The sequence below is a fragment of the Balaenoptera musculus genome, chromosome 9 (assembly GCF_009873245.2).
Source record: "Balaenoptera musculus isolate JJ_BM4_2016_0621 chromosome 9, mBalMus1.pri.v3, whole genome shotgun sequence".
NCBI classification, from domain to species: Eukaryota; Metazoa; Chordata; class Mammalia; order Artiodactyla; family Balaenopteridae; genus Balaenoptera; species Balaenoptera musculus.
In genome coordinates, this window is record NC_045793.1 from 78412856 (window position 1) to 78437644 (window position 24789).

The 24789-nt window shown below is 40.1% G+C and overlaps 1 protein-coding gene across 1 annotated transcript in view; it reads right to left on the minus strand.

The window, feature by feature from the left end:
- The window catches only part of GRM3 (glutamate metabotropic receptor 3), a 235593-nt gene extending 221078 nt beyond the window's left edge, over nt 1-14515 (minus strand). The window contains exon 1 of the mRNA XM_036862769.1: nt 14336-14515. The gene's annotated coding sequence lies outside the window, so the exon portion shown is untranslated. The remainder of the gene's footprint in view (nt 1-14335) is intronic.
- Between the last annotated feature and the right edge of the window lie 10274 nt (nt 14516-24789).

Here is a 24789-nt window from a genome sequence, read left to right on the forward strand (position 1 = left end):
GATTTCTGCATCCTCTTTTATGAAAATGTCTGAAATGTGTTTCCATTTATGAGAGTTCTGGGGAAGAGGAAATCTGCCTGGAAGGTGACTTTCTTGGGAAGTTTACTCAACTCTCAGTTTTTATGGTTATTTTTCTCTATCTCTTTTTTACCCAGATCTCACTGTTTAAGGTGAAGTAAAGAGGAGAAAGGTTTGCAGAATGAGGACAGATTGAGGAATAGGGAAACATATCACTAGCATTGTTATTAATGATTTTGCTACATATTTATTTTTTAATTGACGTATAGTTGATTTACAATGTTATGTTAATTTCTGCTGTACAGCAAAGTGACTCAGTTATACATATATTTACATTCTTTTTTATATTCCTCTCCATTATGGTTTATCCCAGGACATTGAATATAGTTCCCTGTGCTCTACAGTAGGACCTTGTTGTCCATCCATTCTATATGTAATAGTTTGCATCTACTAACCCCAAACTCCCAGTTCATCCCTCCAATGACTTTCCTATCTAAACAGCAATTAAAATATAAATTTATAAACAGGACCCACTGATTTTTTGAGTATAGTAGGATACTGATTCTGACTTGGGATGCTGAATTCCGTCCTCTTTATTGACAAAGGTTACTTGTAGGAACTATACGACTAAAAGGAATTTTAAAGATCAGTATCCGATTTTTAAAATGAGGACAATGAGCTCCAGAGTGATTTAATTAAACCCCTACTCCGTTGATTCAATAAATATTTATTGATCTTCTACTATGTGTGATTTGCTCTGCTGGGTAACAGAGATACAGCTGTGAATAAGCAGGCGTGGTCTCTGTCTTTTTAGTCCTTAAAGACCCCAGTGGGGAAATAGACGATTATTGTAAAGCATGATGAAGAGAAGTACAGGGAGCTTGTGGAGTGCATAGCAGCAAGAACTAACCTATTACACTATAGGTGGTCAGAAGTGATATAGAATTCTAATTAAGCCCTGAAAATTCAAATTGAGTGTGCCCAGGCTCTGGGAAGTTGCCCAGCTATGGGAAGGCCTGAGGAGAGAGAGGGCAAGGCATTGAAGCCATTCAGTTTGATGGAAAGAAGAGGAGTGAGTTGAAAAGGATGGGACAGAAAGCTGGAGACATACGCAGATCATAGTGGGCCAGGTAAAGCGTGTTTTGATTAGCCTGAGGGCAATGGAAAATCTTTGGAGAGTTTTAAGCAGAGGGAAACATGCTCAGATTTGTATTAAGATATTTCCAGCTCTAGCCTGGTGGATGGATTTAGAGGGGGAAGACAAAAGTCAAGGAGGCTGGGGAGAGACCATGGTGGCTTAATGTGCTGTCTGTGGATAAATGCTATCAAATCATAGCCATGTAGAAAATACTGATTTCATTTCTAAGTCTTGTTTTTAAGTAGTCAGTACTTTGAATATTACATTTTTTTCCACCCAAGTTCCTGAAAAATAGCTTTTTAACCCTCCCCCCCTTTCCCTTTATTAAACCAGGGATTTGATATTACATGACCCCCTTTCTATTGTAGAAGGAGAAAGATGATTAGCTTAATTGTTTTGGCTGGACTTTTTCACCCAACAGCTAATTCTTACCTACCAGGCACTATTTATCTTTGTGTCAGATTCATTCTGTGTTTTCTATTCCCGTTGCCGCTGCCCTAGTTTAGGCCATCATTACCTGAACTGTTGCCATAATGACCCAACTCATCTCCCTGACTCCCAAACCTTTATTTCCTCATATTTATCTTCACATTGTACTTTAAGATTCCTCTGCTCAAATGCTTTCAGAGGTTTTCCTTGGCCTACAGGAGAAATGTTAGCCATTGTTCCATATGCTCTCAGAGCTTCGCCTCCCCCTGGCCTGCATACACCCTACTCTTCAACTCAGTCAGGTCACACACTGCTCCCCCAAGAGCTGCCCCTCACCATCTCTCTACCCTTGCATAGGTCTACAGTGGCTGTCTCCACTTTCTGAAATCTTAACCATTTTTCAAGGTCCAGGACAGAAACAAATTTTTCACATGGTACTTTCTATAGTTATGCCAACCACAAGTATTATTACTCACTCAAGGGTTTCACGGGTGAGCTCCTGAATTTTCCTGTTACTTTAGTTACATATATGTATAGCCCATCTCTTTTATAAGATTATACATTCTTAGGAAGACACGGTAACTTTTTCTTCTCTGTATCCTCCTTGGTACCTTGCCCAGTGCCTTGAAAACAGTGGACATTCAGTAAGGATGTATTTAATTCAATTGATGTCACTTTTCATGCCAAAATTTGAAATTTTTATATGGCATTATTTTGTTTGGGATGCAAAGTGCCTTTAGGAAAATGGTATAATTTATGGATTAAAATTAATATTTTAACAGTAATTCTTATTTTTAAAGTGTGAGATATGGAGGGGAGAAATTAATGTTAATATTTCAGCATGGAATGAAAAGGTGCTCAACATCACTAATTATTAGAGAAATGCAAATCAAAACTACAATGAGGTATCACCTCACTCCTGTTAGAATGGGCATCATCAGAAAATCTACAAACAACAAATGCTGGAGAGGGTGTGGAGAAAAGGGAACCCTCTTGCACTGTTGGTGGGAATGTAAATTGATACAGCCACTATGGAGAACAATATGGAGGTTCCTTAAAAAACTAAAAATAGAATTACCATATGACCCAGCAATCCCACTACTGGGCATATACCCAGAGAAAACCGTAATTCAAAAAGACACATGTGGGCTTCCCTGGTGGTGCAGTGGTTGAGAATCCGCCTGCCAATGCAGGGGACACGGGTTCAAGCCCTGGTCTGGGAAGATCCCACATGCCGCGGAGCAACTGGGCCCGTGAGCCACAACTACTGAGCCTGCGTGTCTGGAGCCTGTGCTCCGCAACAGGAGAGGCCGCAATGGTGAGAGGCCCGCGCACCGCGATGAAGAGTGGCCCCCGCTCGCCGCAACTAGAGAAAGCCCTCGCACAGAAACGAAGACCCAACACAACCAAAAATAAATAAATAAATAAATTTATTTAAAAAAAAAAAAAAAAAAGACACATGCACCCGAATGTTCATTGCAGCACTATTTACAATAGCCAGGTCATGGAAGCAACCTAAATGCCCATCAACAGATGAATGGATAAAGAGGATGTGGTTCATATATACAATGGAATATTACTCAGCCACAAAAAGGAATGAAATTGAGTCATTTGTTGAGAAGTGGATGGATCTAGAGACTGTCATACAGAGTGAAGTAAGTCAGAAAGAGAAAAACAAATATCGTATATTAATGCATGTATGTGGAACCTAGAAAAATGGTACAGATGAGCCAGTTTGCAGGGCAGAAGTTGAGACACAGATGTAGAGAATGGACATATGGACACCAAGGGGGGAAAACTGTGGTGGGGTGGGGATGGTGGTGTGCTGAATTGGGCGATTGGGATTGACATGTATACACTGATGTGTATAAAATTGATGCCTAATAAGAACCTGCAGTATAAAAAAACAAACAAACAAAACAACTAATACTAAACTTTCATTGGGTTATTTGTATGGAAATATGTTAATATAAATGTTTCAGACATTACATGAAATTTCTAAAAATCTTATATTTGTATTTGTATGGAAATATGTATGGAAATATGTTAATATAAAAAAAAATATTTCAGCATGGAAGATACCCAGTGAGGAGACAAAAGTCTCAACACACACACACACACACACACACACACACACACACTCTCTATCAAAGACAGAGTAAGCCTTAAAAATCTGGGGGCCCAGAGATTGTGGAGCTTGTTAGATAAGAACTTATTTCCCATGTCTCCTGCCTATGGCCACCCTTCCCTCTCCATCTTTGGAAGAGTCAGAACTTGAGTTGGTAAGAGGGACAACAAAGGGTGGAAGAGAATCTTAGGAGCATTGGTGCTTTCTTTCTGAACTTCTGACCTGAAATAGGCTCCTTCTGGGGACAGAGAGGAGATCCAACTCTAAAGTTCAAAGTTTTATTTATTATATTGGTTCAGGCATACTAAGTTTGCAAATGGAGACTCCTTTGCAATTAAGGTTTCTTGTTTTATTACATCAGCGTGTAATATAGCTTACTGAATGCATTTAAAAGGGGCAATGTGAAACGTAATTAATTTGCCTTCTGATTTTATTCTACAAATTGCTGTTCTATCTACCTATGACTCAGGACAGAACAGTATTTCACGATTCAAGCCCCCAGATGATGAGGATCACATGAATAGTTTGGAAAAAATTTGACTTGGTAAGACACATGAAAACATCATTAGTATGAACTTAGATGAGGTGAGATTTTTAATTGGCCTTAAAGTTTCAGTTTGTAGAAAGGAAGAAGAAAGTGCATTCTAAATGAAGTTCTGACTTACAAAGATACTCAAAGTTCTCTTTTGTGGGAGAAATCTGAGTAAAGAAATCCGAGTAAAGGAGAGGCTCATATTGAGGAAGAAAGGTTGGAAATATACATTAGGACAAGATCTTTGCTTGTAAAAGATCTTGATGGCCAAGCTAGGAAGCTCTAACTTCCTTTTTAAGTAATGAGTTTATCTTTATTGCCTTTTAAACCAAGGAATGGAATGGCAAAGTCAGTTATTCATCAAGATCTGGTAATAATGTTGCCTTTTCCAACTTCCCCCCTTTTCTTACATCACATCATTATATTTTCTCCATAGCGCCTTAGTTCCCTTCTTTATTGTCTGGCTCTCACTATTTAGTGGAAGCTGAATGAAAACAAAAATACTTCTAAATTTTTTTTTTTTGGTTGTTCACTGCTGTAACATCTGTAGAATAGAGAGTGGACACATAGTAGGCACTCATTAAATATCTGATAAGTAAATAATACATGAAGAGGGGGAGATTGGAGGAGATAACCTGTTGGAGAAGTTTGAGAGGCAAGTGCTGATAACCTGGGTTAAGGTTTTGGCAGTAGCAGGAGAGAAAAGAACACAGTGTACAGATGAATTATGAAGGTGGAATTAACAGAGAACCAAACAGAATGGAAACGTCATAGGCAATTCCAAGACTTGGAACCGTCTTTCTGGGAAAATGATGGTGTCCCTTCTAGAATCTGGAAATCTAGGGTAGTGATGGGTTTTTAGCTTTGGCTAGATTTATTGTGTCAGTGGGAGAGTCCCGGGGAAGCGCCATTATCAGGTATAAACACTGTAACCATCACAGAGGGTGAGGAAGCAAGGCTCTGCAAGGGACACGGTGTAGCTTTCAGCAATTGGACATTTTTGTACCTGCCACAGTCTGTGTTTTAAAAATGCAAATGTTTTGTAATGGTTGGGAGAGTTGGGGGGTGTGGTCTATTTTTTATTGCTTTTCTCTTCAGGAAATCTGTTAAGTGTGGAAAAACAGTGAACAAAAAGTTGGCCTAGACCCCCTAGGAAGTAAAGCTGGTGGTCCCGCCTAAGGGTCCCCCTCCCCCCTGCTGCCCGCCCCTCCTTCCCCTCTCCAGCATTTTTCCCACGTGGCTCTGAACGCTGCTTAGGAAACTATCTTTGGCAGTGTTTGTGAGGATTGCTAGCTTCAGCTAAGCAACCAGTCACTTGAATGAAGTAGAAGCTGAGCGGAGAATGTATAAGAAGTTGCCAAATGAAGTTTTGTTTTGTTTTGTTTCATTTGCTCCAGCTCTGCAGATCCGGAGGGCAAAGGGGATGACTGTGACCAAACAACGTTTCCCCACATCCCCTAGCTCACAAGGATCTAGTTCCGAAGACAATTTGAGTTTTAAGTGTGCAGTTACCAAACTAGAAGCATTTCTATTCTCAGAAATAGAAATAGCGTTTTCCTTGATGATCCTCTTCCAACACCAGTAACTTCCCTTTCTAACATCTCAGTATTGCCGTTACAAAATACAGCATAAAAGGTCAAAAATGAGGAAGTTTCCTAATAAGAATATCCGAAAGATAGGTATTGTACGTGTTTGCGTTCTCTTAGTGGAATTTCCTTTAGGTAATAGAAGAAAAATTCCTTTGCAGCGACAACAGTATGAGTTTTCCAAAAAATGAATCTATTCACCCAAGTCATGGAGACTGTGCTTTATTAGCTGAGCTTAATGAATTAATTAATTCTCAGGCTCACAGAATTTATTTGAGGCCACTGGTTAATCTAATTAGAGTGGACTTGCTGTGGGGAATAATTTTGTACCGTAATTCCCCACACTTCTGTGCACCAGATTCGTAAGTTGAAGCCCTATCCCCAGTGTGATGGTATTTGGAGATGGGACCTTTGGGAGGTAATTAGGTTTAGGTGACGTCATGAGGATGCGGGCTCCCGTGATGGGATTAGTATCTTTGTGAGAAGAGGAAGAGGAACCAGAGCTTGCTCTCTTTCTTCACCACGTGAGGACACAGTGAGAAGGTGGTCCTTCAGGAAGCGAGCTCTTACCAGGTGCCGAATCCGCTGGCACCTTGATCTTGGACTTCCCACTTTCCAGAAGTGGGAAGTCAATGTCTGTTGTTTAAGACACCCAGTCTATGGATGTGATTATAGCAGCCCGAGCTGACAAAAACACTAGTGTTTCTCAAACTTGAGTGTGCATAAGAGCAACCTGGGCGCATATTTAATACATGCATTCCTGAACCCCAACCTAAAGGAAATTAGTCTGGAATGCATCTGTCCCAGTATTCTTCATTTTAAGTAGACTTCAAGGTGATTCTGAGCTAGGCTTTTCTGGGCAATAATTTGATAAACACTATTTACAGCGAGGGGAGCGGATGATAGTTGTTTGCGCACCAACTGCGAGGGTGGGAAGGGAAGGGCGAAGGGGAACTGCTCTGAGTCTGTCTCTCACGGTTCTTTCCCTCCTACTTCATACATCCCAACCCTTTCCCTTTGAGGACCATACTTATCATCATTAGATGATACACCATCTAAGGTGTAGGTAGATACACCCTACCTACACCACGTAGCAACAAATACACATTTAGAGTTTTAGAAGGAAAAAAAGTGGGGAGGGTAAACACTCTATAACACCTCAGTGGCTTTCCTAGCAGGGAGTCATTTGTTCAATAACTATAGGAAAGATTGTTTTCCTCTCAAATTTCTGCGTCATGTTTGTTCAGGAAATCATAGCCATCGAAGGGCTTTACTTAGGCAAAATTGTGAAATAGGTTAAAAATTATAATTGTTCTTTCTGCCACTCTCCACCAAACTGGAAGAAGTTAGCTTTTCTGAAAAAAAATGAACCTTTAAATCCAATGTGTTGGAGGGTTGGTGAACTACATGGACCTATAAATATATAGTCATTTGTATTTCTTGGGTGAAATACTTTAGGTAAAATTCAGAGAACTTAAGGAACAAAGACAGATACTGGAAGAGATTCTTTTGGAGGGAGTTGGGGATTTAACATTCTTTAAAACATCTCTCCCAAGGGCAGGCCTTGAGCAAAGTCTATGGAGGATATGTGTTAGGATCTAAGTCCCATGACTCGACTCCTTATTAATTCTGAAGGGAGGTATGGTCTGGCCACCAGTATATCTGGACTTGACAGAAATCACTGGGATTGATGCATTAGCAAGTAGAGGGTCTTTGCTTTTTTAGGAAAAATAAGATGCTTCAAAATAGAAACTGTTAATTATATTCTCCAGATCTCCTCTTCTCCTTGAGACATAAAAATTCCATTTCTGACCTTGTAGTGGCATCTCCCAAATTGGCATGTATTTTGACATATTTTGTGAAAGCAGTTTCTGCTATGTAATATTCACCAACACATGGTTCATGGAAACTGTTAAGCAAAATACACAATATTACTAATAATCTATCTGCTATGTATTATTAACAATCAGAAGAAACTGCCTCCACCAGATGGAGGGACAGATCTGTGATATCCATTTATGATTTATGTCCATAAAATACTCTAGGGCAAATCCCAAGTCAGAGAAAGACCTTCAAGTAAAGACTCCTATTTCAGCTCTTTGGTTGTCTGAAATGACATACAAATTCATGCAACCAAGACAGCAGGTTTTCTGCCTGTGGGAAAGCACCCAGGTCAGAGAATCACGAGGTCTGTGGGTTTTCCCAGAGCCACCCTACTGACTGAGCCTTTGGAATCTCTGGCAGGTGGCTTTGCGTCTCTTGTTCTTAGGGTGTTTAAAATTTGAAACCCTCGAGCCCTTCCTTTTTCAAGCTGTTGTCTATATTATGAATAAGTGCCCAAATGTGTGAAATGCTGAGAGTTTCTTAGATACAGATGAATGACTATTTCAGCTGGGTAAACAAATTTCAAATTTGTACTAGTCTACAAAACATTTTTACCAGCTTATTTTCTTGGTGGGAAGTAGTTAGGTCATAAAGAGAGAAATATCATCATTTTACCCTTAACGAGCCGAAATGCTATTCACCTCCTGGCTGGCTATTTGTGAGACTGTATTCTTGCCACCTGGATTTAGTTGTGCAGATTGCAATATTCACTGAAATCAGGCCCTAGGAAGTATATTTCTCTCACATTTTCACACCTAATGTTTATTTCTCAGCTTGTTAATAAACCTATCATCTTCATAGACTTTTCTGATTCTCATTTTTCCCCCTTAGTTCTAGTTAACTGTAAATAATTTCTTAGTTTATTTCTTCTGTTTGTGTTTCTTCACCCTTCAGAAGAGATTGTGTCTCTCTGGGGGAGGAGAGAGGCTGAGCCTGTTGAATTCTGTTCCGGATTCCATTTCTCTCACCATGTCTGTCTGTCTGTCTGTCTGTCTGTCTGTCTGTCTCTCTTTTTTAACCAAAGTATGTTCCTCTACTTGGAGCTCAGAAAATATTTGGTGAATGAAATGAAGTCCCACATAAAACATAAATTGGGAGGCAAGGTAGCTTAGTAGTAAATAGAATAGGACCTGGGATAAGAAAGTAAGTTTTGAATTCTAGTTCTTGCCTTGTTAACTATCCGAGCTACAGAAAATGTATCTCTGGGCCTCCATTTCCTCTTCTATTAATTGGGGATCATAGCACCTACCTCATAGGGTTTTTGTGAGTATTAAATCAGGTAATGCAATGTTTCCGCAGAGGTCTCAGAACATGGCAATTTGTCAATAATTATCTATTATTATGACATTATGACAGTTTCATCACCTTACAGCATCTGGCACAGTGTCTCCATAGGGTGATAGAATATCTATATATGGAATTTAAAATCTAAATACATCTTTTAAGTGAAGGAACAGACTTTTTTGTTCAGTTGATAATGCCGGTAACGTCTTCTCTAGAGTTTCAAGTTTGATTTTTGGAATACCTTCAACATGTTTATGAGAGTTTGTGTGTGTTTTAATATTTTTTTTGTGTGTCCCCATTTGTATGTCCTGAATCTTGTTTTGCTTATACTAGGTGCTTAATAATATTTACTCCCTGGTTGCTTCCCTATTAGCTACCTTTTCTTTAATGTAATCTCTTTTTACGGTAATCTAGTCAAAATGTTATACTCTTAATACTACTCCCATGCTACATATATGCAAGTTGTGATTTTTTTTCAAACTATGTGTCTAGTATCACGGCTTTGAAATTTTCTCTCTGTCTGGTGCATACCTATATTCTTCCAACTGAATTTACTGAAATGTCGTGTGTGTGTGGCGGGTTGGCAAAGGCAATATTGTGCAGAGGCAATGATAGTGAAGTAAGTTCTAATAAGGACTAAACATGTGAGCTTTCTGTCGAGACACCTCGCTATATATGATTTTATTTCCAAGTATGATGCTTTCGTCTATGCTTATATAGATTCTCTTTGAATGTTTTCAAGATCTTTTTCTCTATTCTGTTCCTAAAAGCTCAGTGTACGATTTCCAGCTCAATAAAAAGATTACTCATTTGGTGGGGATATAATACATTCTGTGTAGACTCAGACTTCTTAGAATGCATCTGTCCCAGGGAGAAGTCACAAGTATATTAATGGCCTACTTTTCGTATACCAAGAGAATCAATTTCCCCTTTGTTTCTAAGGAAAATCATTTTGAGGGTACTCACCACTCTGTGGTAAGTGGCACTATAAAAACACTTTGGGGCTTCAGAAGAGAGAATACTGGTTTTAAAGTTATTTGTTCCATGCTGTCTAAGTTTATCCCTCTAAAGCTATATTCAGTTTTGGAATGCCACTTCTGCTTTTTGTTTCCTTAACAATCCACGTAAATATTTCTACTTACAATCTTAATGATCCCCAAGCAGTAAAGGAACAGCACTAAGTTGTGTTTTTAGCTGCTGATTCACCTCACTCTTGATTCGCTATTTTCTGGACTTGCCAAATGTAACCCAGGAGCTGATTTCCTGATTCCTATCACTCTTCTACTGTCTGGCAGAACTTGCCTTTCAATGCTTGGGACTTGAAGAAACAGTTGAGTGGGTTGGTGAGTCTACCAAGATATTTGCTCGAGACTCTTAAGGAATCCTACCCAAGGATGTCTTGGAACCAGATTGTAAGTGAACAAAGTGAAAACCTGTTCCTCTCTTGTGGTTATTTCAGGCTTTTCTATTTTTAAAGTAACCTTCACATATGGTACCTCCATAGAAATCTAAATAGATTCCATATTGATGTATGCATGATTTGAGCTTACTTTTCATGATACAGCAGAGTGATAAATTCAAGCTTAATTCTGCTGGCTTTTCAGATTGTTTTAGTAGGAAGGGGCTGCTGTATTCTAACAGAATTGCTCTATCATGTTAATGTATGCATTTAACTATCAATATAGACACTATTATATTCCTAGCACATTCTATTAATTATGGAAATCACTTTCATTTCAATAGTGGAATTTACATGCCAACAGCTTCTGGGGCTCAGTGGAGCGTCAGACCAGCATGTCACAGAACTCCCTTGTAATGTGGGCGTTGACAGGGTTCTGTTGACATCAAATTTGCAATGAAAATGTCTCATAAATGTGCATCCACATAGAACATTACTTATCTCAATATTCACGTAGGTCATGAATGTCAGAGATGAAAAGTTTTCTCACACTTACATTACTAAAATAAATTATTGGGAATGTATAATCACACATATACATATGAATGACCTGAAAGATGTGTCTTAAATATTTAGAAAAGATGTGCAGATATAAAACTGTCACCTTTGTGTTCTCTCCTGTAACTCTATAAAGCTTTTGTATTTTACAAGTTGTGTATAAAGGGTGGATGAAGACTGTAAATCAGGCAAGAGAATGGACTGGTCCAGAGGGGTTATAATAGGGAATAAGTAACAAGATCAAATGGGACCAGAGGAAAATTAGGCTGAATATCACAACAAAGTTTTTGATAGGGAGAACTCTTAGACTGTGAAATACTCTTTCAAAGGTGCTAGAAGAAGTCATTACGTGAGCCATTTAAAACCAGGCTGCACTGAAGTACTCCAAAATATGGTGTGCTATGGGGACCAAGTCTACATTAGAAGAAGAAGGAGGGGGATGACCTAATAGTTTCTACCTTCTCAATGATGACTATGATTGTACTCATTTTATGTGTACCGTCTTGGTAGATAATCTTCTACAATTTTATGCTACTTCTTGGGAGCAATTTCAACAAATTCATGTAATGCAGAATTGGATGCAGTTAGCAGAGTCTCTGGAGAGACAAAAATGCACACTAAACTCAGTGTAAAATAGCAAAGTGAGACAACTATGAGTAAACATTACTACTTTTTTGGGGAGTAAACCCTGGAGAGAACAAGTCTTACCCTGGAACTCAGGCCATATTCAAACATGCATAAATGCATACTGTGCTGGCTTTCAATGGAGATTAGGTAGTAATTTTCTTTTGTTTAATGGTATCTTGGGACCATGTTGAGTGCAGGACAAGAAAATGAAACATTTCATCCCCAAGATAATGGGCTATATTTTGGCAGGAGGTAGCTACAACCCTGGAGAAAGAAATCAAGTACGATTTTGTGACTGATATCTATTAGAATGGACAAGAAAGAGAAAATGGTTTAATTTGATAAAAAGAGCTTGACATAAAAGGAGAAAGAGAAAAAGTTACCCAGGGAAGTTGTAAAAATGTGGTTGCTGCGAATCTTTCAAAATAAGACTGTCCTCGCTCTGTGTGGTTCTGGTTGATCACCTGTCATGAGGTAGAGAAGTGAGACAGGTGACCTTTTGCCAATTATCCTAGTTCTTTCATTCAATAAAAATATTAATTTAAATTTGATAAAATATAAAGATCACTGCATTTTATGTTATCTTTGCATCTGTTTAACTTACCAATTTTAATTGCAGTGACATAAAATCAGAGGTGGGCTCATTTTGATGTTTCGTAATTGTAGGGGTAAATCATCTGACTTACCCTCATTTCTTTTCATGTGTACACTGCAACTTTTAAAAAAGACCATAGAATATATTTTCATTATTTGTAATATTTTCTTTTTTTGTAGCCTTCCATACCTTTTCTCAATGTATTGATTAGATATTTCTGAAGTCTGAAAAATCCCATTCAATTAAATCAAGAGGTGACTCTCTCTCCCTGTCTCCAAATTTAATCTATTCCTTTTGTTGGCATACTTTTCTGCAAGTTGAGTTTCACATTTCCTTGGCATGAATCTAGCTCACAGAACAAGAGGTTTTATGAGTAGGGGTTTTTTTTGGGGGGGAGGGGCTTATCAATTCTGAAAGTTATTTTTACCATTTATCATTCTTTTTAGCCCAATGAATGTAGATAGTATGAAGTTTTCATTGTCTTATTTGTGAAAATATAAATTTCAAGACTTCTGTTTCCATCCTGAGCACCTGTGTTACTCTGAACAGAAATCAAGACAGCCTTAGGGCAGGTCTATTCAAAATACCCAGGCACTCCTGCTGGGTGATCAGAACTTGAAAGGATGAACAGCTAAAACCTACAGGTGTGAGAAATCTTTGTAAATACCAGACACTCACATGATGGAAGGGAATAGATCACTTTATTAAAGTCTGGTGTATAATACTTCCAAAATCTATTCAAATTCTATTGGGCTGTTTTGAGGAAAATGTGCATAGCACTATAGAAGTATTAACAAATAGAGTATCCTAAACATCTTTGGTAGGAAGTGTGTAATCTACCTGAGTTTAGGGTATTGGCAGTCTAAATGTTTTTGTCATGCCTATATTACATATATTTACATGAACAATTAGAGTCCAGGTAACAGCCTTAAAATATGTGATCAGATAAACCAAAGCAGACTTAAATTTAGGAAAATGAATAATATTTCTCTACAAATCGATGCTTTTTTTTCTTCCAAAGAAACACAACATAGCTCTAATGAACACTTCTAAGATCATGTAGCACAGATAAATTTAAGCAAAGAAACTTAAAGTAATGAAGTGCTTCTGAGATCCTTAACTCACACTAATCTCAACTTTGAATATACTGATATGTAACTATCTCGCTGTGTATGTCAAACATATCACTATTCAAATAGCAGTATAAATAACTTTATTAGTAAATTAGCTGAGCACTTGAGCACAGACCATTAGAAGTATACAGTTTTATTGTTTGTTATTAAAATTTACAATGCTTTAAAATACTTAAAAGGCAGGGGCATGTCCCCTTAAGATATCTATCTGAGAGTGCTACATCTTTGGGAATCTACGTTTGCTAATCCAGGGAAGGAACTAGAAGGAAATCTAAATGCAATCCTTAAGAAACAAGCTTATTGGATATATTTCCTAGTCTATTTCTGGATCGCGAATCTCCCGCCCTCTCTGAGTTATCTCACTGTCAGATAAGAAACTGGAACAGGATCGATGAAGAGATAGGCTCCCCGTCTGGCTTTTCGATTTTTCGCTCAAGCCAAAAGGAGCAAAGGACATCGAGTTAGGGATCCCTGCCAAACGTGCTTGCAGGAGAGCAAACCTCTGGCAGAGCGTCTCGCAGAAGCGACGGGGACCAGGACCCACTGACCGCTGCCCACCTCGCCTGGCAACCTCGCGCCCACAGGAAACCGCCCTTGTGGCAGCCAGTCATCGCACAGTTTCCAGTGCACAAAGCTTACGGAATCCCCGATTAGAAACCTACCCTGAGCCCAGGGCAGGGCTGGAGGTGGTTGGCTGATGAGACTGCACTCCCTGGGCGTCTGCGAGCGCCACTTAGTCCCTCCACCTCTCCAACCCTGGGCACCCTGACCGCAGATCTGTGCCCTGAGATCTGCCTCCCTCCCAGAGACACAGACGAGAGCGCGCGCACACACACACAAACTCTCACTCACGCACACCCACCTTGCCTCTGTCCCCCATCCTCACCACCCCCGGCAGAACAGCAGGGACTGGTCCGAGCTCTGCCTCAACTTTCCCGGCTGAGCCTGCGCCACGCGGCCCCCGAGCCTCCGCGCCCTCACTGGGCGCCCTCCAGAGGGGCACGTCCTCCTCTGGGCCCCTTACCTCGAACCGCCAACTCCCGGCAGGGACTGGAGCTGACCGTGGTGGCAGCGGCGGCGGCCGAGCCTGCACCCGGGCTCTGGCTCATGGTTGGTCCTCCTCATCCGACACAAAAGAGGTAGCTTGCCGGCTTTGTCCTTTCCCAATCCAAGGGAGAACTTATTTTGCCCCCGAAATGGCCCACTTGTGCGCGCCGCTTCCTGTCACAGTGCCCCCTGCCCCCGCCCCCTCCAGGCTGCGTGCTGGACCAGTGCCTGGTGGTAGAGCCTCCAGGCTTCGAGTCAGTGGGGAGTGGGAAAAGGCAGGGTGGGAGGAGAAGAGAGGGAGGAGGTTGGGAAAAGGGGGGACCCAGTGGTCTTCCGAGGAGGGGAGGGGGAGCGCTTCCCAGCCGAGTGCCTCTCCTTCTCTGCACAGGCAAACCCACTTCCCAGGCTTGGAAGCAACTTTCCTTCACCTTGGCCGGGCTGAATTCTTCGCATCTAATTGGGACTCTCGGCAGAGGCACGGACCTTCTGGCATTCTCTCCTTCTCATTTTCTCTTTCTCCTTTCCTCCTTTTCCCTCTTCCTCCCCCTTCCTCCCTCCCTTAACAGGGGTGTATCTGCAGAGTCTTCAGTGAGCCAGGGTACCTAGACGAGCAGATTATTATACAGAAAGCCAGGGCGGTTTTGCTGGTTGCTTCACGTCTGTTTGAAATCCTTAGGCAGTGCCTGCAAAGGTTGGTGAATTTCGGAGGGGTTGGGTGAAGGGGAGTGGGGCTGCAGGGAGGTCGTCGGCTCTAACTTTGAAGCTCTGCTAGAGCTCTTGGCCTGCGGGGGAACCGGGGCTGTCAGCCCTGGAAGAACTCTCCTGTGGTCCCCGAGCAACCGGAGGACCGCATGCTGGAGGAGAAAGAGGGAGCGAGCCTGGGAGGCCGATGTGCAGCTCTGCCCCACACGCTGCTCAGCTGCACATTGCGAGCCCCTGGAGAGGGCTTGTGCAGAACAATCTCTGGGTCAGGCAGGAGGGGGACGCTCCTGTTTCCTAGCAACCCTCATCAATCTTCTCGGGGGTATCTCCCTCTGAAGGAATTCGATTGGACAGCCCCTGGAGGGAAGCCACGCCCCTTCAAGAATGCTGGGCTGCTGCTTTTTCGCATTCTCCCAAATTTCTTGGGTGGAATAAGATTACAGGGGAGTGCTGTATAATCTTCCTTCTTATCATCCGATGTTGCCACACCGCCCGCTTGCAACGACCCTACCCCCCCCTCCGACCCCCCCCCCATTAGTCCTTTTCTAGTCCTACTTGTGGTTAGCAGGCACAATGCTTTCTACAGAACCTCTTCTTTCTTCTTAAAATTAAATAAATAAAAACCTTAAATCGGTGACGTAGGCACAAAAGAGAAAAAGGCACACGGAAATAGCCTTAATAGGCTCCGAGCTGCAGATAAAATCCTAAAGGTAAAATTCCAGGCATCTTTCTATATTTAGAAATACATTGTGTTTAATTTCAAAATCGAAACTTCACTGTCATTAATTTTTCCACCCTGATATACTAACTTTGTGTTCACCAAAGACTGAGTTATATGTAGCCAGAGACAATTAAACTTAATGCTTTAGTGCTACATTTATTCTTTAATATTTAATGTTAACTTGTTAAACAACTGCCTGCTTTTGTAACCCAGCCAGAACATCTAAACTACAGCAACAATTTTCCCACTGATTCTTTTACAGAGCCAAGGATATTTAGAAGACATGTGTGCTTGTATATTCCATTGTGAATGTCACTAAAACTAGAAACTTGAATGTATTAAAAATTAAAATGTTATTAAATAGTGAAACTCTAAAAATGCTAGAATTTCCCTTTCCAACACCATTCTTTGTGGAATGCAATAGGAGTGCCCAAGTAGAAGCAAAATCACTCTTCCTTTGTATTTCATTACTTTTATCTTACCACAAACACATTTGACTTTCATAAGAGAGAATTTCACAATGTCTTTCCAATAGACAACTGTACATCAAGGAGCAATGACACAACAATGGAGAAGATAAAGGTGTGTACACTGCAAGGGCTTCGGATACCCACGGAGCCACGTTGGCAGCTTTTTTTTTTTTTTTCTGGGATGTTCCAGAAGATACCCTTTTGCCTTTCCAAGAGTTTATCAGAATCAGCTGAAATTGAGAGATCTGATTTTTTAATCTCACTGAGAAAGAAAAGTAGCTGTGTTTGCACAAAAGAAAGTACTGATGTATATGCTGAACTGCATTACCATAACCTCTGTCTAGGCTGTTTAATACCCTAAGGTTGGTGATGTGTAGCAACTGAAATCCTGAAGCAAATTATCAATCTGTGACCTATCAGATTGTGACCAATCTGAGATCTGCCCTTAGAGACACTTTCCCTTTTTCCTCTCCCACACATGCACAAAGAATTGATGAATGTAAGAGCTTTTCAGCCTGGTAGAAGCATGATCCCTGAATTTGAATCTCTAATTGCCATCACTTCCTAGCTTTGTGGCCTCAGACAGGGTTACTTAACCTCACAATATCTGGGTTTCATCATCTGTAAAATGTGAATAATAATTTCTCATCCCTCAGAGTTATTTTGAGGAGTAATACCATGTAAGCTGCATGCAGCTAACTATTAGTTACTATTATTGGTCTCTAGTTTGTAGTTAACCAATGGTATCTTAATTGTTGAGCCATATATAATGTTTAATTGAAGGCAGTTAGTCTTGTACTTTAATTCTTCCTTTTTAATTTAACTTAAATTCATCATCAACTGGGAACATAGCTTTAACTTTTCATGTTTATTTGATGTGTGTGTGTGTGTGTGTGTGTTTGTGCATGTGCACGTGTGTGTGTATGTTTCCAAGTTCCTTTTAAAAGCTTCAAGGGATGGAACCAAAGTACCACTTCTAGCTAAATGGCATGCCAGTTGGGAAATGAAATCTCTCCCTTTCCCCCATCCTCCCTTAAGTATTCTAGCTGGGCTCCAGTTCTAAGCAATTCTAGTCCCCTGTTTTAAGTACCTTGGTATAGCATGTTTATCTTTATCACATTTTTTCAAGTCAAACACACGTGTTTGGACATCTAGACCACTCTTTCTAGTTTATATTTTTTATTAGTTTAATTAATTTTTACTCATCCAACTGTATTTATTTGAATGATTAATCAAACCTGACTTCTGGTATAATGCCTTTTGAATATGGCCCATAAAGCATACCATCCTTCATTCAGAAAGAACATTGAGAGTTGACGTGCTGTCATCATTAGTTACAAATTAAAATGCCTTCCATGTCCCCATTCTGATCACTCTCACTAACGTTCCTCTTGGAGTGAATGTCCACTGATTGGCTCAATTTAGAAATCCATTTCATTGCCGGTTTCTACTACCAGTCAGCAGTGTGCAGTTATTTTGATTCATATATGGCGTGTCCAGTTTGTCTGGAACAGTTCTGGTTTACATCTGTCAGCTCGGTGTGTTCACAGTGCTCACTTTGTTTCCCCAAAGTGTCAGGTTTGGGTATTAAATTATATGGCTACCTGAACCCTCTAATCATCTGGGCAATATCTCTTGCCTCAGACTTCCCTTGCTCATCTGCCAAGTGACTGTGAAATTCCTCTGTGTAACTCTTTTTCCAGAATAGGACTGATCAGTTCTGGAGGCCTAATACACATGTCTCTGTAACTACATAATACACATATTTAAAATATTAAAATTTACATTTAATTTGCTTATAAATATTCCTTTTTTCAACTTCTTTCAAAATGTTTCTCCTTGGATCTTCTGTAAATTCTGATTTTAATTACTGTTACACAATATAAAAACAAAAACATTCTAGTCTTAATTTTGATTGAAGCTCCAAGGCAAAGGGTGCCCACTACCGCATATTCCAAAGCAAGAGTTGCCAGATGCCCTGTGCTGGATGTGAACGAAGTATCTTTAAACCATGTGGCTTACAAAAGAGTTAAAGTCCAAGAAGCTGAGAGAGGTAGGAAATTGGAGTCTAGAGAGTTTTTGGTGTGCTGTAGATGTGCAGGTAGAGGATGTGTGTGTGTGGGGGAGGTTATGTACTGTCTCCTCACTTCAACTCCAGTGAGGGGTGCTGCTGCTTCATGGAAACCGTTGCTATGTTCCCCTGGAATTAGGGTGATGTAATAGATTGCTTTTTAATTCACAGCAGAAAAATATACAATGCAAGAGGCTGGGTGTACATCTGTCTCCCAGAGGGTTGAAAGAAAAGAAAGCTGAACTTGGCAGGCAACTGCACTGCCACCTGTGACAGGTAGAAGGGCTGGGTTTTCTATGCACTATGTATGCGGGGAGTGAGCACACAGGGCAGATGTGTTTGCTTAGATCCTAACCAGAAGGGCTTGGTGGAGAAACTTTGAATGCCCTGTAGACAGTCTGCGGAGGGCACAGGGCTGCGGCTATGTGATTGTGAGGTTGTGCTCTGCAGAAAAGCACCCAGTTGAAGGGTGAGAAAGAACTGCTTGCCTAGTGCTTATGTGCAGGGCTGCATCAACCTGGTGGGAGGGTGCTTTCTGCAATTCATCAGTCTGGAGGAGGCACCTTTTCCTAATTCATATACAAGGGGCTGGGCGAAATCTGAAGGTGACATACAGATACCCAGGGGCTTTAAGTAGGGTAGTAAGTGTCCAGTCACGAAAGCCTCACCAGAATCAGGTCACACTCTGCAATGAGAAATCCCCCCAGAGCCCAAGGGTCTTCAAAGAACTGATTAAAATGGGATTAGAAAGGACAGCTTTAGGGCTTCCCTGGTGGCTCAGTGGTTAAGAATCAGCCTGCCAATGTAGGGGACACGGGTTCGAGCCCTGGTCCGGGAGGATCCAACATGCCGCGGAGCAACTAAGCCCGTGCGCCACAACTACTGAGCCTGTGCTCTAGAGCCCACGAGCCACAACTGCTGAGCCTGTGTGCCACAACTACTGAAGCCCGCGTGCCTAGAGCCCGAACTCCACATCAAGAGAAGCCACCGCAATGAGAAGCCCTCGCACCGCAGCGAATAGTAGCCCCCGCTCGCCGCAACTAGGGAAAACCCACACGCAGCAACGAAGACCCAACGCAACCATAAATAAATAAATAAACAAACAAATAAATAAAGAAAAGAAAAGACAGCTTTGAACACTTACTAAACCCAGGAAAAAGCAGTGCTAAATGAGCGCTGGTCAGATAGGACTTTTCTTGTCGGGCCATGTCTTCCATCTCTGACCTGTTGGACTCATAGCCTGATTGGGGTGGAGGGAGGCTGAGAATGCAGAGCTGGCTGAGCTGAGAAGAGACAGCCTGCCGGGACCCCTTGCAGGCCTCCCTCCTGCTCCCACCACTCTCCAGTGCTGGACGAGGGGAGAAACTTTAACTCAGATGGACATTGGAATTTTGATCATTACGTGGAACCTAATTCTATGTGAGTTTAGTGGGGTTTTTTTTTTGTTTGTTTGTTTTTGTTTTTTCTTTTGGTACTAAAGAGAAGGAAGGAATTTTTATCTGGGAACAATCTAAAAGTCAAAGCACTGGCTTTCAATGACATCCAAGGTGATAGAGACGAACAAGCTCCATAGGCAAGAAAGGCAAGGGCAGTGGTGAGAAAAGAATAAAATTGTTTTTGTGGTGCATTCTGAAACTCACTTGTTAGGTATATAAATGATATGAGCAGTACTTTGGGTTCTTTTGCGTTTCCCCCTGATTTTCACAAGGGAAAAAGAAAAATAATCCTTGGATATTTATTATGTGTTTCATTTTTGTCCTGCATATTGTATAGTTAATAGCTGAATTAAGGTTCTAAACTTGAATGTTCAAATATTAAAATACCCATCAACCACAAGTAGCTTCTTTGGAAGATTTTAATTTTTAGTTATTAGAATAAATATTCATAAAAATAAAATAAATTTTAAAACAAAAATAAATATTAAAAATAGTAGATTCTTTGAAGATACTCATCACAAGAAATTCAAATACTTGTTTCTTTGTCTTCCTTATTATTTTTTTTTTAAAGATCTTATGTGGCCAATTTACTAGTTGTTTTTTTTTAAATTAATTAATTAATTAATTAATTTTTTGGCTATGTTGGGTCTTCGTTTCTGTGAGGGCTTTCTCTAGTTGCGGCAAGCGGGAGCCACTCTTCATCGCGGTGCACGGGCCTCTCACTATCGTGGCCTCTCTTGTTGCGGAGCACAGGCTCCAGACGCGCAGGCTCAGTAGTTGTGGCTCACGGGCCTAGTTGCTCCGCGGCATGTGGGATCTTCCCAGACCAGGGCTCGAACCTGTGTCCCCTGCATTAGCAGGCAGATTCTCAACCACTGCGCCACCAGGGAAGCCCTGTCTTCCTTATTAAACTGGAAGTTTCGCTATGGCTGCGTGTTTACCATTGTGTGCTGGTACTTATAGAGATGATGCGTGTGTGGAGGATGGGGGCTTGGAGAAGACTTGCTTAGTAGACATTTGTTGAATGAATGAATTAGCCTTTAAAGATTAAAATATATCGACTTTTAGAGTTGAGTAAACTGAGTCCTGGATATAGCATGTGTTCCCAAATTTCTGTGTAAGAGGAGTTTAGAATTGTTCATCTGGTTCATTAATCTGGTTCATTGATTGTTAACTTGGTTCACCCCCTTTATGAGGGGAGTGGATGTTTGTGCAATCACTTATTTGTCTCAAATTCCTAAAATTTCCTGACATGTTATAAAGCTTAATAGGCACCTGATCAATAAAAGATTACATGGTTGGAAGTCCTTCCTAGGGATTTTGTCTGAATTCTGTATTTTCATGACAAGCAGATCGTTTTTAGTTTTAGGTCTTTTTAAAAGTAATTTTTTTGGGGTGAGCAGGGATACTGGGATCTGATGAAGGTTATGAGCTTTATAGGTTAATGAAAGCCTCTTGGCATAGCCACAGCTTGGGGGAGTTAATTTATACAGATTATTTGTGGTTAGAATCACTGCTTTTACTCTGGACTCATGACTCCAGTCTCAATAAATGATGCAGGATGCAAATGCTAAAAGGAGTTCAGAAGAAGGAAAAACATGTGAACTGGGTTTACTTTGTCACCTATAAATTTAAGCCCAGAGATTCTGGCAAAGGTTTACAGCGTAAATCTTTGGTGATATTATTTATTTTGGTCTTGTGTTGATTATTTCCTTGCTGAAAATTGAAATCTATTTTTCATACCTGGAAGCGATGATATTCTGAGTAGGTCATCCCTAAGTCAGCCATTCAGTTCAGAGCAGGCTCCCATTAGTTATGTGTATATGTATGTATGTAATCAAGTAACATTCATTGGAAACTATCATGAGCCAAACACCAAGCCAAGTGCCTAGGATACCAAAGATAGAAGGTAGGGACTCTGCCCTTGAAGATTTCACTTCTGATAATGGTGAACAGAAATGTCAACAAATCATTAAAAATATGTGATGGAATATAAAAGAGATGTCCTTTAGGGGGAAGAGTGACCTAGTGGAAGTGGCCACTATATATTAATCAAAATGAAAATCCTGAGCTCATGGCCTTTGAATATAATGATTCACAACAGGAGCCTACTGTTCCACAAATTCTCTACTTCAAGGCTAAACTTTAAAATACATATGTGTGAGAAAGGGGAGCATATCAGTTAGAAATGCTTTTTGGTTGTAATTAACACATTGCCTAACAAACAATGGATTAAACAAATAGTGCTTTTCTAGTTTGTTTATTTTCACACATCAAGACTATGGAAATGGGCAGCTTTGGTATTGCTTAAGTGGCTCAGTGTTGTCAGATCCAGCATCTCTGTTTTTTCCTTCATGTTGCAATATTGCTGCTCCAGCTCCAGCTATCACATCACTTACTCAGGAGGCAAGAATAAGCAGGGCAGCAAGGTAGCTATATTCACCCTGGGTGTATAGGATGCACGATCTTTCTCAAAACCACATAGTAATATTATCATTTATGTCTAAGTGGCCAGACCTTTTCATATGACTGCCCCTACCTACATATTAGGTTGGAAAAGTGTGTAATTCACTTCTCCATCCTCCTTAGTGTAAGGCATCGAGAAAGAGGGTGAATGGAATTGGCAGTTGGGTCAGCCAGCCAACAGTGTCTGACTCTGGGAATAATCTCACTGCTTCCCTCTTAAACCATTTCTATGCTGGAGATAGTGTTCTAGCCCATAGTCTAATTTTCTTTTAATTTTTATTGAAGTATGGTTGATTTACAGTGTTGTGTTAATTTCTGCTGTACAGGAAAGTGATTCATCTATATATGCATATATACATATACTTTTTCATATTCTTTTCCATTATGGTTTAACACAGGATATTGTATATAGTTCCTTGTGCTATACAGTAGGACCTTGCTGTTTATCCATCCTATATATAATAGTTTGCCTCTGCTAATCCCAAACTCCCAATCATTCCCAACCATTCAAGTCTAACTTCTGACTTGAAACTGGGGCACACGAATAGATCTATGGAAGGGAAAATTTTTGTAGTTACCTATTGAGGGTCTTCACTCCTTGGTCTTTTATAGGCTGTGGCCAAGTGTCCTTTTAGGGTCAAGGTCAACTGTAGTTCCTGTTACTAACTATCTTAGTACCTGGCTTATTCTTTATCTGAAAGCAATATGGATCATTTAAGATTTTAGGGCCTAAAAGTATGTTTCCTTTTAAAGAAAATCCTAAATTGCAATGCATACTATTTGTATTGATAGGTATATGTACAAATTCCAAACAGTGATGCCCGTTAGAGCTATCTGTGAGAATGTTCAGTAAATATTAAATGCATTTTAAGTATGCAAAAAAAAAAAGTTGTGTTGACTCCTGAAGCATGAATGTTGTGCACTGAGATATACCTCTAGTGGTTCTGTTTTGGGGAAGCATTCAATAATAAATATTTATCGAGGGCCTTCTCTGTGCCAGGCAATGTGCTATATGCTGAGTGTTAGGATAGATTAGTTCAATATAGCTCTGGATGTTAGGGAGCATATAGCCAGAAAAATGCTTTCAATCAATATAAGCTTTATTTTTAGGACAGTTCCAACCATAGCCCTTATGACCCTGGGAGATGTTACAAGCTCTCAGTATCATATTTCAGGTTATTTTACTTTGATCTACAGTATTCTGCTTTTAAATTTATTTTACCTTGCTACTTTGGAAATATTCTTTTCATTAAAAACAAAAGCAAACAAACAAAAACTTTCTTCCCCTATCTCTATATTTCCTCCTTTAACCTTTTATATGTTTGAACAATAATAACTTCAGGTTTATAAGCACATTCTTTTTTTAATGTGAAAGTCAATGGACCTACTAGGGAAACCTTTTCCATAAGGAAAATCATGGTCCTGAATAATAAAGAATTTTTTTTGTCTGATCTAGTGGGAAGACAGCTTAAGAGAAGAAACATTCTAGGTGGAGATACCACACAAATGTCAATGTAAGATGTTAAGATTTGCTGTCATTTCTAGTCCAGAATTTAATAAAATTAATTCAAGATTTCAGGAAAGTTTTTTCTCAGGCAAAACATAGTTTGCTGGAGTTACTGAGTCAAAACCTTAATTAGGCAGTTGTTTTTATCCTCTGGTTTAGTTTGGTAGTGGAGACTCAGTCACTGAGGGCATGACATTTCAACTAGATGCAATGTCAAATTAGTACTAGCATCTAAAGTCCATACTGTTCAAATTAGAATCTCTCAGACTGAAAAGAAAGGTTGGATTAAAGTTTTGGAGGAAATGTTTATTAAAATTATGTGTTAGTCCCAATTCTTTACTTTTGTGATTCATTATTTTTCTTAAAGCATAATTATTTTGATTCTAAAAGTTGTAGAATTAATGTGCTCTTGTTAGTTGCAATGATTAGAACGTAGTGAAAAGTTATGGTTCTTAAGTTTTGCAGAGAAGAAAGTGCAAATCCCGTTTTCTGCCTTAAATGAATTATTTTTATTCCTTAGAGTATTGCTCCAATAATAAAGTTGCTCTTGCCCATCTATACTCTAAGAGTATGATTTCCTAAACTGATGTTCCAGGAGCACATATAGATCAGAGAACAGCTGAATAAGAACAGCTTATTTCTTGGCTTACCGAGAAGTCAGCTGATAGAGTGCTTCTCAAACTTTTCTTTCCTGCCCAGATCCCAAGATGATGTTCCAGCTGGTTGTCATTCTTGAAGGTGCATCTCAAGTTATTCTGAATTCTGTTGTCTGCTGTGGCTCAATTCCTTTTTCTTCCACTGAGGAACTACTGGAATGCAGGTGAGTATTGGAATGAATTATTGACTATTTGGAATACTCCAATAATGGATATTGGAATGAACTATTGGAAGCAGGTGAGTAGGAGTGACAGTTCTAGGAGTGCCCTTGTATCCCTGCTAGTTGACATAGAAAGTAAAACATTCAGGCAAAGTAAAACATTCAAGAGCCATGTCACTTTATCATAGAATAGAAACTATTGACCTCCCTTACTTTCTCTCCTACAGAAATAGTTGTGGTG